This window comes from Mus caroli, chromosome X (genome assembly GCF_900094665.2).
Source record: "Mus caroli chromosome X, CAROLI_EIJ_v1.1, whole genome shotgun sequence".
NCBI classification, from domain to species: Eukaryota; Metazoa; Chordata; class Mammalia; order Rodentia; family Muridae; genus Mus; species Mus caroli.
Genome location: NC_034589.1, coordinates 43,780,439 through 43,798,322, shown reverse-complemented (window position 1 = coordinate 43,798,322; position 17,884 = coordinate 43,780,439). Strand labels below are relative to the sequence as shown.

The following is a 17,884-nucleotide window of genomic DNA, read 5'->3' as shown; positions in this document are numbered from 1 at the left end:
ATCTTGCTAGTGTATGCAATGGTGTCAGCGTTTAGAAGTTGATTATGGGATGGATCCCTGGATACGGCAGTCTCTAAATGGTCCATCCTTTCATCACCGCTACGAACTTTGTCTCTGTAACTCCTTCCCTGGGTGTTTTGTTCCCAATTCTATCCAGTTTTCACCTTATGTAGTTTTAAAATGCAGCAAAAGCGTCGAAAGAATGTTCCCAAGGTATGTGTAAAGAATTGCTCACACGCCCCATTTGACTCGTTGGTGGGGCAAAGGGCCAGGCATGACAATTTTGAATCAAACAGTAACCTTTGAAGATCCATCAGGGTAATGATGCCGAGAAGATCCCAAATACAAATGAGGAGCAGATGGAAGTGCTATGAGACTTGAATGTACAAACATTTATGGTAAGAAAGCATCTAGAGTATTGTGAGGCCACGGCCCTATTTTTCTTTGGCGATGTTCCTCTAACCATGTCTGAGAAGAGCCAAAGAGACTATTGACTGGCTAAAATTTGTTTATAAGGTTACTCTTCTCTCCAGAAAACAGTAAAATCTCATTTGCAGTTTTCACTGGCCAGCACTTTCAAGCAAGAGACAATGTTGAAACCATGCTGTCCCCTAAATGGGTAACATTCCTCAAAGTGTACAGTACATTCCTAAGGAAATAATTGTTCTAGCAACTCCACAACAGTGAAAGTGGGCCTGTCTGTGTGGGTGGTTATTAGGAAAACCTGTGGGCCCCGCAGGAGTCTTGGATTGCAGTGGTGGACAGAGGTGAGGGACTGGTGTTGCCCAAGTTTAGTATAAAGACTCCTTTTGTTGAGTCACTGACATGACAGCTCCTCATTTGTTGGGTCACTGGGCATAAAGTTATATAATTCAACCTTGCCTGTCTTCCAGTCTCTCGAAGTAACCAACACCTCTTTAGTGTTCTGTGGTGGCTCGTGGACTGGCAAAACCACTTCCTATATGCCAGACAAGTTTGACTTTTTTTTTTTTTTTTTTTTTTTTACAATAGTGCAGGGACTTTGGCAAGTATGAAAGAAGGCGTGGGAGAAGTAGTTAGGAGTTCATGAGGTAACCAGGAAGTCCTTACTTTGACTTCTGTTAGGATCCTGGCCATACTTGCAAGTGTTTGACATGATCCCTGTACATTGTCCTGGTGACTTTCCCAGTTCTTGCCAAATACCATTGCAGATTTTAATTATGTGAGGGGCAGTTTGTGCCCAGTCTTCTAACCATTGCTGTCGTACTCTGATTATTTTGCATTTAACACACAGAGATTGATTTCTTGCCTAAAATGAGCTGAATTCTATTTGGATCAGTTCGGCAGAATTAAAAAGTATAATTAGCCCGAGAATTCACTTCACTCCACAACCTAACTGCCATTTAAATATGCCCTGCAATGCTTCTGCACTTTGTGCGGAGCTTATAGAGCTGAGTTCTAGGCTGAAGCAGTTGATTGCATGCAGGAAAGCAGCCATGAATTGCTACGAGATCCTCGTTGACGATCCTGCATGTGTGTGTGTTATCATCTACAATTGTCCTCATAAAATTAAATAAAAGCACGCATTTATTATTGTGGGGCTCCAATTAAGAGACAGCTGGTGCTCTTATTACGCTCGCATTAAATTGAAACTTGTAATTTAGATGTCCAGATGCACACTTTAAAACCCAAGTATAAAACTGCGTTTGCTTTGTCCATTTTCCATTCAGAAGTATCTGGAACCGTACTTCAGGGCTCCTCCTACCCGGTAAACTCCCTTGCAGTAGGGGAAGCATTTCCTCTGATCAACAGTTTTCTGCTCTCAAGTTTTTGGAGCGAAATAAAAGATCTGGGGTTTTATGGAAGGGAGGAGACCCCGGAAGGCAAACGGTAAGTATTTCACCCTCCATGAGTTGAAATACATATTGATCTAAGTCACTTTGGAAATTTTCTAGTACACCTCACCTGTCTCGGGAGTGTCTAGAAACCTATAGCTTCGCATTACAATTGCCTGTCTAGTTGGCACTGCAGTCACTGAAGCTCTAGAAACTTTAGAGCTGGCTCGCACTCCCGACCCGGGTGGCGTGTGCATGCTTCCCGCCGGCTTTGCTTCTGAACATCCTGAACATTATGATTTGCCCCCATCCCCCCTCCCACACACATACTTAATAACGCAATGACAAAAGCCACTCTCGGCGAGGGCTTGTGCAAGCTGGGGGCTTGGGGGTGGGGTGGGGGGAGGCGCCACACCCCCTGAGAATAAAACCCACGCCAGCAGTCTCGGGAAAAGCAAGCGCGAAGGTACGACTCTCACAAAGACGAGATTTCACGACGCAAGTGCGTCCTACAGGAAGAAAGTGCCCCCAGTCGGAGCGCGAGCAGGAGCGCGACTTTTTGGCGCTCTTTGCGAGCAAGCCGCAAGGAGGCGGAAGACGGTCCCGGGCCGGGGCGCGGGAATCGGGGCAGCGAGCGCCGCACGGGGGAGTTCCTGCGCGTGGCGTCCTCGCAGCGAGACGCCGCTGGAGTCACTCACTCGGCGAGGTGAGGCTGGACGGTGGCGGGGCGGTGGCGGTGGCAGTAGCGGCGAGGGGCGACGGCTAGGCGGGGTGAGTGGCGCTACCTGGCCAGGCGGGGCGGGGCCGGTCCGGGGCGGCTGAGGGCGGCGGTTGCCGGCGACTCCAGGAGTTTGGCGTGAGTTGCCTTGCGGGCGCCTAAAATCCGAATTGTCTCTCCCGAATGGCCAAGCGCTAAAGTGAGAGCCAGCGGGGTCGGCCCGGGGGAGTGTGAGGGGGGGTGCGGGACTTTTGTGTGTGTGTTGTGGGGGTGCACGGTGAAGGGGTGCCGGGGAGAACTTAGGGCACGCCTTTAACTAGGGGCCCGACTTTGGGGGAGATGAGGTGGGGGTGGGATGAAGGCCGGTTGTCACAGCAACCACGATCCTCGGCGGCGGGAGCCCGGTGCCTGCCCCGGCCGGCCCTCCCGCTTGCCCGCTCGCCGGCCCGCCCGCCCGCCCGCGCGCGCCGCGGCGGCTTGGGGAGCTGGGGCGCTCGGAGGTGTGCTCCGAGTGGACTGAACCAAGCGGTGGCGACCGCGGGGGGTGGGGAGGGCGTGCTCCCGGGCCCCTCCCCTAGCAAGCCGGCCGAGTTGGGGGGACTCCCCCATTACCGAGGGCACCCCACAAACTAGGGTCTCCTCAGGCCCGAGGCAAAAGCGTGGGGGTCTGGGGACGGGGGTGGGGTGGGGGCGGAGGTGGATGGCACCTCAGGGCTCGTGGTCTTGGTCCCCGGAGTTCGCAGCGCGTGTTGCTGGACTTGACACCGTACACCCCGCTGCGGCTGACTCGGGGCCCGGTAGCACGTCCCAGCCCTGAAGTTCTGGAGGTGGGGCGAGCTTTAATTTGCCTATATCTAAGGATTTCAGGAACCTCGCTTTAAAATGGCGGCATCCACTATACACCCCTGCTAAAGGCTCGCCCGGCACCGGGGCCACCTAGCGCAGCGCTGCGCTGCTTTTTTTTTTTTTTTTTTTTTTTGCTTCTCCCGCTAACAGATGGCATGTGCGGCTGTTGCTGCCTCTGCCCCTACTGCTGCCACTGAGAGCAGGGCCCCTTAGCCTCTGGGTTTGAGCTAGCGACGGAAGGTAAGGCTGCAGATGAGTTTGGGTTTAGGAAACTGGCTGCCGGTGCTAGGACACCGATGAAATGCGCTGCTTTTAAAACTTTTTTTCTACTCCCGCGCAATAGCAAACAAGGCAATTTAACACTGACTGCAACTTGTTGCGTGGGTTTATTTTTTTCCCTGTTCGTTTTCTTTTCTTTTTTCCTTTGATTTTCCTCGTTTACTCTTTCCTTCCTCTCACCCCCACCTTTCCTTTTTTTTTTTTTTTTTTTAACATAAAGAGGAACTTTTGCTAGTGTATGCAATGGGGTAACAGTTTATAAGCTGCTGTGTGGGTACCAAGCATTGAACCTGGGTCCTTTTGGAAGAATAGCCAGTGCTTTTAACCACTGAGCCAACCCCCCCCCCTTTTCTTTTNTTTTTTTTTTTTTTTTTTTTAAACATAAAGGAACTTCCTGCATGGCTTGTCATTAGCAAACGCTTTCTCTAACTAACTTTCCCATTTCCATGGGATGCCCTTAGCAGGGCCGCAGAAGAACTGCACAGCATCTCTTCCCTCCCTGAGTGAACACATTTGGGCAGCTTGCTTTTACCACCTGGAGCTGAATGGCATGATGGCTCTACATTCTAGGGAAGGATTGTAAAGGCAGCTGTAGTTTTTAGCACTAGAAAAAAAAGCTTCTGTGATAAGAAAATGACATTAAAACACGGGTTCTACTGAAGTTTAACCGTAGGCCATTAGTTGTGCTGTTGGTTTCGGCACACATAGATTATGTGACACTGTTTATTGATAAGTATGTACACACAACACACACACATAGATGTGAATATTTTGTTCCATTGGTTTTAGGGAGTTCTTTTCGTCTAGATGTTCTTAATTGCTCTTTATAAACTGGCCTTTGACCCCCACAGCCTTTCCATACGTGCATGTAAAGTTCATGGGAAAGCATCAATTAAAATAAAGCTGCTGCAAGATTGAATTTTGAAATGATTGGTGACTGATCACAGTGCAGACATCTTGGTTTAATTAGCAAGGCTTTGGGTGATTACTGAAAAACAGACGGCTGATGTACCCGAACCAATGACTGGACACCAACACTTAATACAATTGATCCAGATATTTCCTCCTTCTGAAGAAAGGCATATTGACAAGGAGCCTTACCAGAGACTTTGGCTTTTTCTGAATCATAGGCACATTTTCTCTTTGACTGCAAAATTTAGACCATTAGACATTAAATACTAAAGCAATTTATTTTTTTAATTTGTAATGCTTTGGGGAAATGCTTTCCCCAAATATTTAGAAACACTTCTCTAAGCATAGCCGAAATAGACATCTGTCTATGACCCAGCTGATACTATTGTACTCCTGTGTGCTTTTCACTTCTTCCAAGCAATAGAAGCTGGAAAGGAGGGAAAAGTTTTGCACCTACTAAAGTCTAGTGCAGGTTTTCTACAGTCTACCTAGAAACAAAGACCCATGCTGCTAACAATGGAATTTACTGTCTAATAATTCCACACTGTTCGCAGAGACCCACGGGAAGCCATCACATTTGAGAAAGGAGGTGCTAGAGGGAGAGCAATAGATATCTGCAGAGGAAGGATGACAACCATCAAGTTCTCATTTTTTAATGATTCCAAACCTAGTCTTCAGTTCTATAAACTGTGTGGCTGAATGATTTTGGGCCAGAGACATCATTATAAAAAGTGAAAGTATTAAACCTTGGGGCCACAGCACTATAGGTGTAAGAACATTTCCCAGTTACTGTCCTGCTGCCTTATATAGGGATGAGACCAGAGGCTTCCTATGAAAATGTGAGAGAGAATTGGTACAGTGCTGGGCAGTGACTTTCTGCTTTGCTCTGCGTGTAAGAACCACTCCATCTCTCTGATTTCCGTTCCTGCTTTAAGAATGCATAATGAGTCCCAGGACTGTTATAAAATAGCTTTTTCTCAACTTGAAATAGCATCTCATACCAGCTTCTCTTTAAGGAGGATAAAACCTATTTGCTGGTAGCCAAAGCACCCTGTGAGTGTATTTGTACCTAATTTATAGTTAAATATTTTTTTGCATACACCACTGTTTAATAAGTGTTGAACTATACAGGAAAATAGGCAGTCTATAGTTCATGACGGGACAGATTTTGTGCTCGGCTTTCAATTTAAACAGAAAGCCTTTTTGTACAATTGCAAGAACCTAAAATACAAAGTAGATTACAATGTGCATTCTCCTCATTGCATTCTGCTTGCCTAAAATGGGTTCTCTTGCCTCTCACTGGACTTCCAGGAAGTTGTGAAACTTACCCTTTTAGCCAGTAGGTGTGTTCTTGTCTGTCCAACTTTACACGATGAAGTAAAAAGCAGTTTGGAAATTAAAAAAAAAAAAAGTTTTGTCTTTTGAGTGGCTGCACAGTTCTACACATTTGCTGGAATGCTGACAGGCTCTTGGATGTTGTGCAGATGTTGACAATATAGGCAGTACAGTTAATAGGCAGTACAGTTCTGTACTCCATTCAGCTGTCTTTGCATCTTGGAAGGAGGGGTGGGAAGAAAGGGAGTGAAAAGCCGCACTGTGATGAAGCTATTCATTCATAAAATTTTACACGTACTCTGCTTCTAGTGAAAAACAATCAAGAAGGTGGCAGACTTTTTCTTTTGAAATAGAAGGTGCTGTCTGCTAGATTACAAACGGGGACTGGGGAAATGTGAAGAATAAGTTTCAGTGCCTATTAGACAAATATCTTGATCCTGTCCTGTTGTTAAAATAAAATAATGGCCACGGCCATGTTGAAATGCTCAAGAGTCTGAAAGTGATATAGGTTGCGATCACCTTTACTTGATTTGTGTTGTTCTTGTTATTTTGAGACAGGCTCTCACTATGTAGCTCAGGCTTGCCTTGAACTCCTGTTTGTAATGCTCAGCTGGGGTTACAGGTATGTACCAGAGTGTTGAATTATGATAATGATTTAACAGATGGATTGAGACCATTATAAATGTGGTATTAAGGAAGTAGAAATCAGAAATAATATCCCTCTGTGATATTTCTCTGCATCTCCCTTGGTTATGATATGATACTTCAAAAATGGAAAGCTGAGTTTCATAGAAAATGAGGTGGATCTTTTCCTTGTAAGATAACAAACTGTCTGGATGCAAGCAGTTTCACTGTTAAATAACCAGCAAACCCCATGAATTATGAGCAGGTAGAAGGAGTTGGATCTGTAGTAATGCAGACTTTCAGCTCTATAGGTATTCTTATATCTGGCCTCAGGACAACCAGGGGACCATGCTGCAAAGGCAACTTTGAGAATTGGACATGTAAGGTATCGATTACTTTGAAAACATTCTTATAGTCATTTTTAATAGGCATAGTATAAAGCCATTATTATTTTCTAGTAGACATTCAATTGAGTGATATTGCTTTTAAAAGATTGATGGGACCATAATACAGCTCAGGATGGGACCTTATTTTTGTTTCAGAAATAAAAGTATTCCACAGTGTCTGGGAATACAGATACAAGTATAACTTTGACTACAAATTTGTGGTCAACTAAGAATAATATATGTAGTCACATATTGATTTCTCCCTGAAATACAGAAAACTGGCCATTTTACAGTATTTTTTTTCAGGAATAAATAAAAGAAAATCAGGTTGAAAAGAAATTATAACACATATTCTTATACAATTGGTCTGTCTCTGTTGCTTAGAAATGTTTACATCTAGGCAGTTCACTTTAAGAAAAAGGGTACATTTCTTAGAACTAAGGAAGCAACAATCAAAAGAAACTTGATTTGAGTGTGTATGTATATTTTTTTTATTTTTTACATATATTTTACATGAGTTAGGATCATTGTAAACCCAGAACTCATTTTATAAAATGTACTTGACACCGGCCTCACTGATTTCCCAAGACTAATTTTCAACTCCCAGGCTTAAGTGATTCTATTCCTTCAACCTCCTAAGTAGCTGGAACTACAGCCATGCAGCACCAAGGCCAGCTTCTCCCAACTCTGTATAACAACCATGACAAGAAAAGTTAAGGGGAAGAGGATCCCGATTAGAAATTTAAGACTCAATTAGTCATGCTTGTTAAAATACATGTCCACTCTCAAGTCCCTTGCAGCAGAATTAAGTTGGCTGACAAGTAGAAGTGATTTGTTTATAATTTGGGGCAGGGTTTTTTTTTTTTTTATTACCTGTATTGTGAGTGCACTTGTGTGTCGCTAGAAAGAGAATGCCACAATTGAGAAAGGGCAGTCTAGATAGAAATGCAGGGGGCTAGCGCTGGCGAATTCTGCCAAGCTGTTTGATCTCCTCAAGTCATGGGAGCATCCTAGCTGGTGGTAAGCTGCATTAGGTTCTTCAAATTGGTTTTTATGTGTCCCTGCCTGATAGTGAGAATCCTGAGCTTCTTGGCTACCTACATTTGTGTGGAAATTTGGGAAAGATTTCTTTAGGCTCATTTAGGGGTCCGTCCTTAAGGGTAGCAGCATACCCTTGGCAGGTAGACCCATGGATCTCTTTACCTTATATCATCAATGCCTTCTCTTCTAGGTAAAAGTTTTAGTCAATTATATAATAGATTGCTATTTTTAATTTGCTATTGCATTTTATCCATACTTTGCCTGTGATTTTAAGTAATGTTTGTTTTTATTAACTAGAAGTAAGGAATAAGTTGTATTTGGTTGAATGTCGTGCTGAGGGCCATAGTGGTGACTCAAAATGAGACCAGGGATATACATTCAATGACAGCTTTTAGGATAAGACTTCAAAGAGTGACCTGAAAGCTAACTGCTACTTTTCTATCACCAGAAATTACATTTAATGTACAGCCTCTCATCCCAGGCAAATCATCTTCACCATGAAGTTATGTCGATACAGTTCTTTTTAACAGCCTCCACAGATTAAAAAAGAATAGACACAAGAAGAAATGCTATTCAGGTACATCCTGACATGTGTGTCTTAGAAAGTGATAGAGACACAGGTGAAATATGAAAAGGATACTGGACATTGTCTCTTTTTCAGACACTGTCCATTTCCAGGTCGGTTTTGGGTGGGTTTCTATTTTACCAAGGTGTGGGTGTGAATGGTGTCTCTTTTTACTGTACCTAGAAAGCAAAGCCCTATCAGGAAGGACAGGAGCTGCCATTTCTGAAGCTCTACAATCATCTTTTGTGCCCAGAGGACTATTGTTGTTTTTGATAGAGCTCTTGCAGTTTCTCCTCATGTGGCAATATAAAAGAAATTATGCAACAGAGTGCATTGGGGAGCAGAGTGGGAGGGATTCCTTGTTGGAAAACAAAGAAAAGCTTCAATTTCAGCTTTTGGTTTTTAGACTGCGACCTTTATGAACAAAACAACAGGAAAAAAAAAGCAGAACAAAAGTGTCACATGTGGTATTTTCATGTGTGTGTGTAAAATAGAATTCCTCAATTGTTTTCCTTTACAAATGGACATAATAAATCCGTTGCTTTATTAAGGTTAAGCTTGTGTAGTGCTGCTGGAGAGATGGCTCAGTGGAGCAGCGCCCATAGCCTGCTTAGAGAGGGCATATGCTTGGTTCCCAGAACCCACATCAGGTAGCTCACAGCCACGCCTGGCCAACTCAGGCTCCTGCACTCTTGGACACACGTCCACCTATAGTTATGTGTATCCATAATTAAAAAGAATAAAAACAAGTTGTAAAATAGCTTAGATTTGTGATCTAGAAAAAAGTATAGAAGTACTTGGGGAACTAATTAGGAAAGGTGAAAGGAGATGGAGAGGGCCAATATGAGAAAGAGAATGGTAATAGGGAATGTACATGACATTTTATGCGTGTATAGAAGTGTAATAATGAAATATATTGTTTTGTGTAATTAATATGCTCTATTGAGGTGTTTTTAAAAGAAGACAAAAATATTAGACTTGTATATCACAAAGGTGTTCTTCTGAGTTCTGTTTAAATTATGTAGAGATATAGTCCACAGGATCCACGCATGAAGCTCATATCTCACCTCAGTACTAGTATCAAGGGTTTGCCTTTGTGCTTGTACCTATGTGCTTACATCTTTGTGCTTGCTCAGCCAGTGGGATGAATATACATACTGTTACTAAAGGGCACAGTGATGCTTTGAAAATTCTTGCTGTCTGTAATTGATGAGAATTCCAAAGAAGGTGGGGGAACTATTTCTTCTCAGCAACAATTTTGATAACTTAAACTCTCAACTCATTTATGGCAACATACCACCAGCCTCCTACCTAAGTACTTGGATAGCATAAAATAAACCTTGTTAGTTCATCCAGAAGTATAGACTGAAACATAGTGCACCATACATATCTGTCTTTTATGTCTGCAAGTTTCAAATACATGAAAACAAAAAGTGTTTGGGGGCGCTACTTGGGTGCTGAACCTGTGTGATTTGATCTGTTCTATGAATGGCTGGATTCAGATTTACATAGATGATAAGGAGAGGCTTTTTGGACTTTTTTTGGGGGGGGGTGAGTTTCAAAACAGGATTTCACTGTGTAACCCTGGCTGTCCTGTATACCGGACTGGCCTCAAACTCACAGAGGTCCACCTGCCTCTGCCTTCTGAGTGCTGCGATTAAAGATGTGCTCCACCACTGCCCTGTTTAGCAAAACTTCTGAACACTGGTTGCCCTTTATTACTTAAATGACACCCCCCCCCCACACACACACACACAAAATTCTTGTGATTGAGAACTTGAACAGCTGGCAAAATTTACCATAGTGCTTTGTATATTACCGTGCTGGGGAAAAAGTAATAATACCTGTGTATTTTGTGAAGAGTGATTTTCCTAATCTGAAGAAGGGTCAGTTAGGTAACTCTCATATATCGCACCTAACACTAAATGTGCACAAATCATTTTGTAGGGTGATAACAGTGATAATGATGAAGGCGATGATGGTGATGATACTCAAGAGAAGCTCTAAGAAGCTACTTCCTGTGATTCTATAGTCTGCGAGTTCCAATACATACTGATCAGGTGTATGACAACCATGCGTCATAACGTTGATCCTGAACTAACAGGAAAGAAGAGGCTGTATCAATAATTCTAGTATTTGACCCTAAATTGTTTTCCTAATTTTGTTTACTAGTCTAGAATTCATTCAAATGCAGCAAAATGCCCAAATGCCAGGCTGTGTGACCTCTGCTAAGTGCATGGTACTTGGTAAGTTACATTTGTCCTTTCGCTCATAGACCATACAATGGCCCTTCTTATGGTCTTGTGTCACTCTCCAAAGAAATCTCAGTAACATTTTTAGCTATCTAAGAAAACAATTCAAATAAAAGTGCTTAAAGTAGTGACCAGCAATGACAGGAAATGCTGGTTACCCTCCTCTCCTTCATAACTAAGCGAGGCCCCAGCTGGCTTTAAACTTCCTGTTTGAGGGCTGCTTGGGTCAAAAGTAGCTGTGTTTTCCATATAGAGATTTTTTTCTTTATTCTGTAAGGCCACAATAAATCTGTCACTGGACTGCATATTTTGTATATTTTATGGACTGAATCATGTGGTTTGAGTTTAATTTGGAAGGCAGTGCTTTTACAATCAAGATTTTTTTTTAACCCTGACATGTGCAGCTTTGGGGTCTGGGATTGCACTGGTCTCCAATGTTTTATGACTTTATTTACACAATAGTGATTGCTGAGGAGGGCATTTCCTGCTAGTTAATGACTGGCTGGAAGGCCCAACAGTCCAAATCCAGGGGGAGAGGTCCATTCATTACATGCCAAGAAGGAGCCTGACCTCCTTTTTCACCAACTGGTTGAGAGAAAGCGAAACTGCATTCTACCTTTTGAATTGCCCAGAACATGGACAGCAGAGCTAGCTATGGAGGTAGGGCCTCGTGGCATGAAGAATAGGGCTTCTTTTCCTGACAGGAACATGCCTTAGGTTGCTCTTGGGCCAGGAGGGTATTTCCTTTAGGTTGTCAGTGCATAGGGATTCAGTAAAGTTGTGGGCTGCTAACTGACCATTAATTAATTAACTGCCTGAAAATGCTCACATAGGAGGTGCTACAGCGCCTTTAAAAACCAGAACCACCGCACAATTGAGTTTCTTAATTGGTTGAATAACTGATTATGACTAAAGTAGACAAGAAACAACTTAGAAAGGGATCTCAAGAATGGCTGCATTCAAGGTCACACTTGAAAGGTACCAGTAGGTACACACTCTTTGTGGTTAACTCCTGATATAAGAGAGGGAAATACTATTAATAAAGCCCACCTTAACATTTGTAGAAGTACCTTGGGGGGGGGGGCTGGAATAGTAACCATTTAACCCATAACATCTCTGGGAAACAGTTTTGGTCTTCTGTACTTCTTGCCTGCTGTAAATCAGCTGAAGTGTGAAGAACTTGGCATTGATTTAGAACAAAAACAGAATTAAGATCAAGGGTGGGTTCACATCTAGGAATCCCTGACTTCCCGGCTTGTCCTTCACTCCCCTTAGCTTGTTAAGCCTACAATTTGCCAACTAGTTCACTGTTCGTAAAAGATAAACATCTGTTCAAGGTTCTTTTAGTAGGTACATCCATATGAAAGCAGTTGTGTGACACACAACTTCCCTTGCTCCTTTACTTGAAATTAAAGTTCTTTTCTATCTTCCAAGCTTGGCAGGGGGTAGAAGGACTGAGCTGGAGTTTTTAAATACAGGCAATCACTGAAAGCCAGACACCTGGATTTCTTCACTGGATTGAGTAATCTGTCACATGCAGAGCAAACCAAATATTAAGTTTCAGTTTTGAGTCTGGCAAATGTCATATACTTTTAAAATATTCAGTAATCTGGGGATTGCTGGTCATTACCAGTTCACAAAATGAAAAGGGTTTTGAAGTTTTGAATGCTTTACAAATAAACTGTATACCCATTATAGTTGTTATTAGTAAACGGTCCCTTCAGCAGATTTTTCAACAGAAAAGTGAATGATGAAATAAAAAGAGGTCAAAACATGATTTTTGTTTAAAAACTTGAATTTAAATGTTATAAATCACTAAAGTTTTACTGGATTGGATTAATGACAGTATTCTTACTTACAAACTGTTTTGGGCTAAGAGCCAACAAAGTTTTCTCAATTATATTCAGGCATAATTAACAACATGGCTGCATTTAAACAACAATCCCAAAACCTTAGAGGCAGCTTGCTCCACAAACTTAATTATGCCTTTCATTTTTTTGACATTATTATTTTGCTTAGCAAACTCCTGCTATACAGTTAATCTAAAAGTATAATATTTTAAGGTTTGAATATTCCAGTCTGAATCACTGGTGTCAAAAGGTGAATATGGGTATTCTCTGCTGTATATGGGTGTAGTAATATTTTCTTCTTCTATTTGCCTATTTGTTTTATCTGTGTAGTTTTCATGTGTCAGGAAATGACTGAGCAGCATGCAATGAGATGTAGGTAGTCAGATGCAGTTAGCATCTCTTCAGAACAAAACTGCATATAATGGAGGATAAGAAAGTATCAGAACATACTATCTAATCACATAAGCCATTTGGGGTGAGGCTTACTTGAAATTCATGCACATGTGTATTAAGTTAGAATATAATGTGCATTTATTACTATCTGTTGCTATCAACAAAAAGTTTACAAGTCGGTGTTTTAGGATATGGTAATTCTAACTAGGTCAGAATATTTTTTTTCTTTTTTGAATATTTGAGAAGACAGTGATCCAGGGATCCTGGAGCCTTTGGTGCCAAAATACTAAGTGATCTTGGTGAAGTGCCTGTTTCCAAATATCTAAGATATTCATGGGAATGATCACTCAACAGGAAAAAAGCAAAGACAATACCCATATCGTCTTTCCAGTAATTAAATCCAGGAATAGAAAATAAAAAAAATAGAAATAAAAGATTTGCTCCACTGACCAGATATGATATTAAGCACTGAATGCAATCCATCAGGAGATTTGAATCATCCTTATAAAGTTTTCACATTCTGTGTATACTTCATCGAATCAAATCATTGGTGGGAGGAAAATGTTGTTGTCTAGGGTACTGTTACTTCTGTGGTAAGATCATAAGTATCTTGTCTTCACCCTCCTACATCTGTGGCCATGTTCCTTCCCAGTGCTATCAAATTGTTTTCTGTCCTGGATGTAGTGAATTTATCTGCACAGGCTTCTTCCTGAGGGTATCCTTTGGAGCCTTAAAGCAGTACTGATTTCTCAGTTCTGAAGACTTGAAATACCTTTCATCACCAACATATAATTGTTGAACTCATTATTGTCCTAAAAATAAACTCTCACTATTGAGGACTTAGCATCTAAATTCCATGAGTTTGTGACTCCCTCCTCAGAAATACATGTAAAGCCTAAGAATAGGAAAAGAAATACATCTAATCATGTGTAATTTCCAATCAGTTTATGAAGTGAGATGTAACGAGACCAACAAAGATAATAGACAAGCTGTCAGAACAAACATCAAAGCATTGAATATGTTACTTTATTCACAATAAACAATTAAAATATGATGGTGAGTGAGTTTGTTTGTCAGACCCTAAGAGTGGTATTTCTTCTTATTAAATTTGTTAAAATTAGGAAGCAAATTTACATGTTTGGGACCAGAGGCCACCTTTGCCTACCGTTATCTCTTTTACCACCAGCAACATTTACAGAGTAGGTTGTATACATGTAAGTTAAGTGTTAGTTAGTCAGAGTTTTCAGTTCCTGCAAGCATGTATGTAGTTTGTTATATATTTTAGGCAGAAAAGATTAGCCATTGTTTTGAGTGTCAACTACATTTTTTTAGCTTCCTGCGTGGGGCGGGGGGGGGGGGGGGGGGATGTTATGAACTGTCTGGCAAATTAATAGTGAGAAGCAAAAGTTTTGACAAATTATACCAAAAGCCATTGAAATCACAGCTGTCATTCATGTAAATGTAACATTCTAGGGTTTTTTTTCTTGATCTGTTTAAAAATGGTATTGTGATATGTTGTGAAACATTCCTTACAAATTACATTTGAACTATTTTTAAGGTTGCTATACAGAACTTCAGGCCTCTGGCAGGTGAATGTGTTTGTTGTGAGTGGTGACTAACCTAAGGATTAATTGTCTTCTAGAATGGAGAGAAAAGAGGAAAGGGGGAGAGGATGCAAGCTTTGCTACTTTTGATTGGGTTGTTCTTTAGCTGGCATTCCTCATTTTTCATGAACTGTTCTGGTCAAAGGGATGTTGTGGTGTTGGTATTGCTGTTGATAGACATTTTTTGAGGTTATCCTTTGGTTCCAAGAATTTCAAACAGCAGTGATTGGGCATGAGGAAAAGAATAGCCTGCATGTCAGCTCCTAGTGGGATGCCCTGTTCACGTCATCCCTCATCTTCAATAAATGAAACAAGAAAAAAAACAGAACAAAACAGAATGAAAACCTCTCTCAAAGTGGCAGATTTTCTTTTTCCAGTTGGCTTTTCCCAGATCCCTATATAGGAATCCTTACTAAGCATGTTTCTAGAGTTTAGAGATTTCCTTTCCCTGTCTAGAACAGAACACGTTTAGGATAGGAAGTCAGACAAATCAAATTACAACCATTGCTTCTGAGCTGCTACAGATTGTTTCCTGACTTGTTTGGCATGCAGACGTGTATAGACTGTAAGCACAGGAATCTAGATGGTAGGAGCCGAGACTTCCCCTGACACAGGCTTGCTGATATTGGAACACTTGGGTGGCAGGAGAAGCTGACTTTACAGCTACCTGCACCTCCAGAAATGGATTCGACTTTTAAATCAATCTTAATATCTGTAGGCAGGAGTTTATATATAGGAATAAAATTTGAACCCCCATTTTCACACCCAATAAAAATGTCCTATAAGAGGTGTTTATTCAGAGTCAACTGACATTTATTGAACAATTACTGTGTGCCAGATGGTCTGCTAGGTACTTTAATTTTGTTTTGACAAAAATTTCTTAGTATGAAATATAATTTTTGTAGCCAATCACATATTCTCTTTGGTGTCTCTTACATACCCTGCTAAAAACTGTACTCTCTTTGTATGCCATTTACATATATCTCCCATGCAAGCCATACATTCGTACTCATCTCATATTCTCTTGATGGTTTGGGGACCAGCTCCTTACCTGTCTGCCTTTACCTTTCAGGTGCTGGCATTATAGGTGTGAATCGCTACAACCATCCCAAACCATAGCCCATGCCCCTCACAAAAGAGGAGACTCTTTGAGGTTATTGTACAGGTACCAATGATCAAAACTAACATTTCTCAATAAGTTTATTTTACCACAAGCTCCAGGGAAAATTTTTTTCTTAAAAAATTTAATTAAAATGTAATTACTTTATTTTCCTCTTTGCCCTTTCTCCCTCCAACTGTTAGCATATACCATCCTTCCTAAACACGTACATACATGCAATCAGCACAGTGTATATAGTCACTTTTATGTGGATGCTTGCAAGGATGATTGCTTCTTGTTGTCATATTGTTGAGACTTCCTGGGGGTCAGCCCCATGTCATTTCTAGAAGATGCAGTCTTACAGAAGCCGTGCCATTCCTCTGGCCTCTATGGTCTTTCCGTCCCTCTCCACGATGTCCCCGACCCTTGGGAGTCATGTTGTAGATTTATTAATCAATGCTGTCTGCATTTTGGTCGCTTGTCCTTTTCTATAAAAGCCTTTGTCTGCTGCAAAGTGAAGTCTGTCCCTTTGATGAGGCCTGGTTGCTGGGTATAGAATGTAGGGAGGAATTATGCTGGTTTAGTACAGTGCTGGTTGTAGGTTCTTCTCTAAGAACCATGACCTCACTACCCAAAGGTCATTATCTATGTAACAAACATCATTTCCTCCTTATTGAGTAGGCCTTAGTCCAAATACAGAATTGTTGGTTACTGCCAAAGTGTATATGCATAGTATGGCTACGGAAGAGCCCACTGTTAGTACAGGTAGGAAAATGTCATGAACACTATATATGTATACACATAGACTGTATATTGTATGTAACTTTAGACTATTCCTTTAAGACACCCTTACCATTATTTTACTCTCGTCCCCCTTTTCCTTCAGAGTTCTCCTCCTCCCCTTCCCAAATTAAAGCCCTCCTTCTAATGTTTCCAGTTCTCCCTTCAAATCACTTGTATCCTGATATTCTCATCTCTAGGGCTACCTTCTCCGGTCCCTTTTTACTTTCCTGATTCTGTGGTTACTCCAAGTCATAAACTCACATCTGAAGATTTGGAGTTTGGAGGCACAGATGAGAATGAACATTCAACATTTGTTTTTCTGGGTGTGAGTTGCCTCCCTCAGTATAATCTTTACCCTTCCATTAATTTACCTGAAAATTTCATGATTTCGTTTTGAAAGACGCTTTCTTAGATGTAATGCCTATGAATTCATGGCTGAAATAAATTGAAATAAATACCACATTCCAAGGATTAAATTGCATTAAGGTGATATATGATATATGTCCCCTTCTAAATATAAGCATTTGGCTTTCTATGCCTCTCTTTAAGCTACTATGCAAATATCACTTATTGATAATAAGTTAAGAATACTCTGTCAAAATACTTTAATAATATTTTCAGAGTGCACACTAAACAATATCAACAGAAACTTAGAAGATTGGAAAAATACGTGAAAATACATTCTGAAATGGCAATAAAGGTTTTACTTTTTAACTCCATGTTCATACTTTCTGATTTAAATTTATCCTTCCCATATTCATCCCATTTACATCTCCTTCCTCCCTTTTTTCTTTTCTCTGCTAAAGATCAAACCCAGGGCCTTACTCTACTAAGCAACTCCTCTATATGGTTTGTATTTCTTCTTTACCATTTTACTCTGGAGAAAATAGATTTTTATACAGCTCCAAGTAGAGTTAACAGCTTAAATGGTTTTACAAGTTGATTCTGTGACTGTCCTTTTTCTTTGTTCAATTGAAACGACAAGCCAGGTAGTAGCTATTACATAAAGTGTGGATGACATTATTAAGTCTGTGACCATGGATTTGCAACTGTTTGTTTAATTGGTAGGGTTGTAAAAAACAGCAACTTCATATCACATTTTAAAGACTATCATTTTGAGAAAATCAATTTGGTAACCAAGTTATGGATTCTAGACATCCTTACATCCTTAATTATTTTTTTCTGATATTGCTTCAAAAGCTTTGTTCTACATTACCAAAGAAGTCCCACTCATAGGAACATCTGTCCTCTTGCAAGGGTTTGGTCTTAAATTTCTTCTTCTTATGATTGTTTACTAGATTCAGCAAAGAAATGGAATTGGTAGGTAGATGCTTCTGAGTTTTGAGGAATATTAGCAGCATATGTTCTCAGTATACTATTGTC

General features: G+C 41.0%; 1 protein-coding gene across 4 annotated transcripts in view; it reads left to right on the top strand.

Moving 5' to 3' along the window:
* Window positions 1-3,523: 3,523 nt before the first annotated feature.
* Mbnl3 (muscleblind like splicing regulator 3) overlaps window positions 3,524-17,884 on the top strand; it is a 91,910-nt gene continuing 77,549 nt past the window's right edge. For all 4 annotated transcript variants that reach the window (XM_029473570.1, XM_029473571.1, XM_021153488.2 and 1 more), the window contains exon 1: window positions 3,524-3,618. The gene's annotated coding sequence lies outside the window, so the exon portion shown is untranslated. The remainder of the gene's footprint in view (window positions 3,619-17,884) is intronic.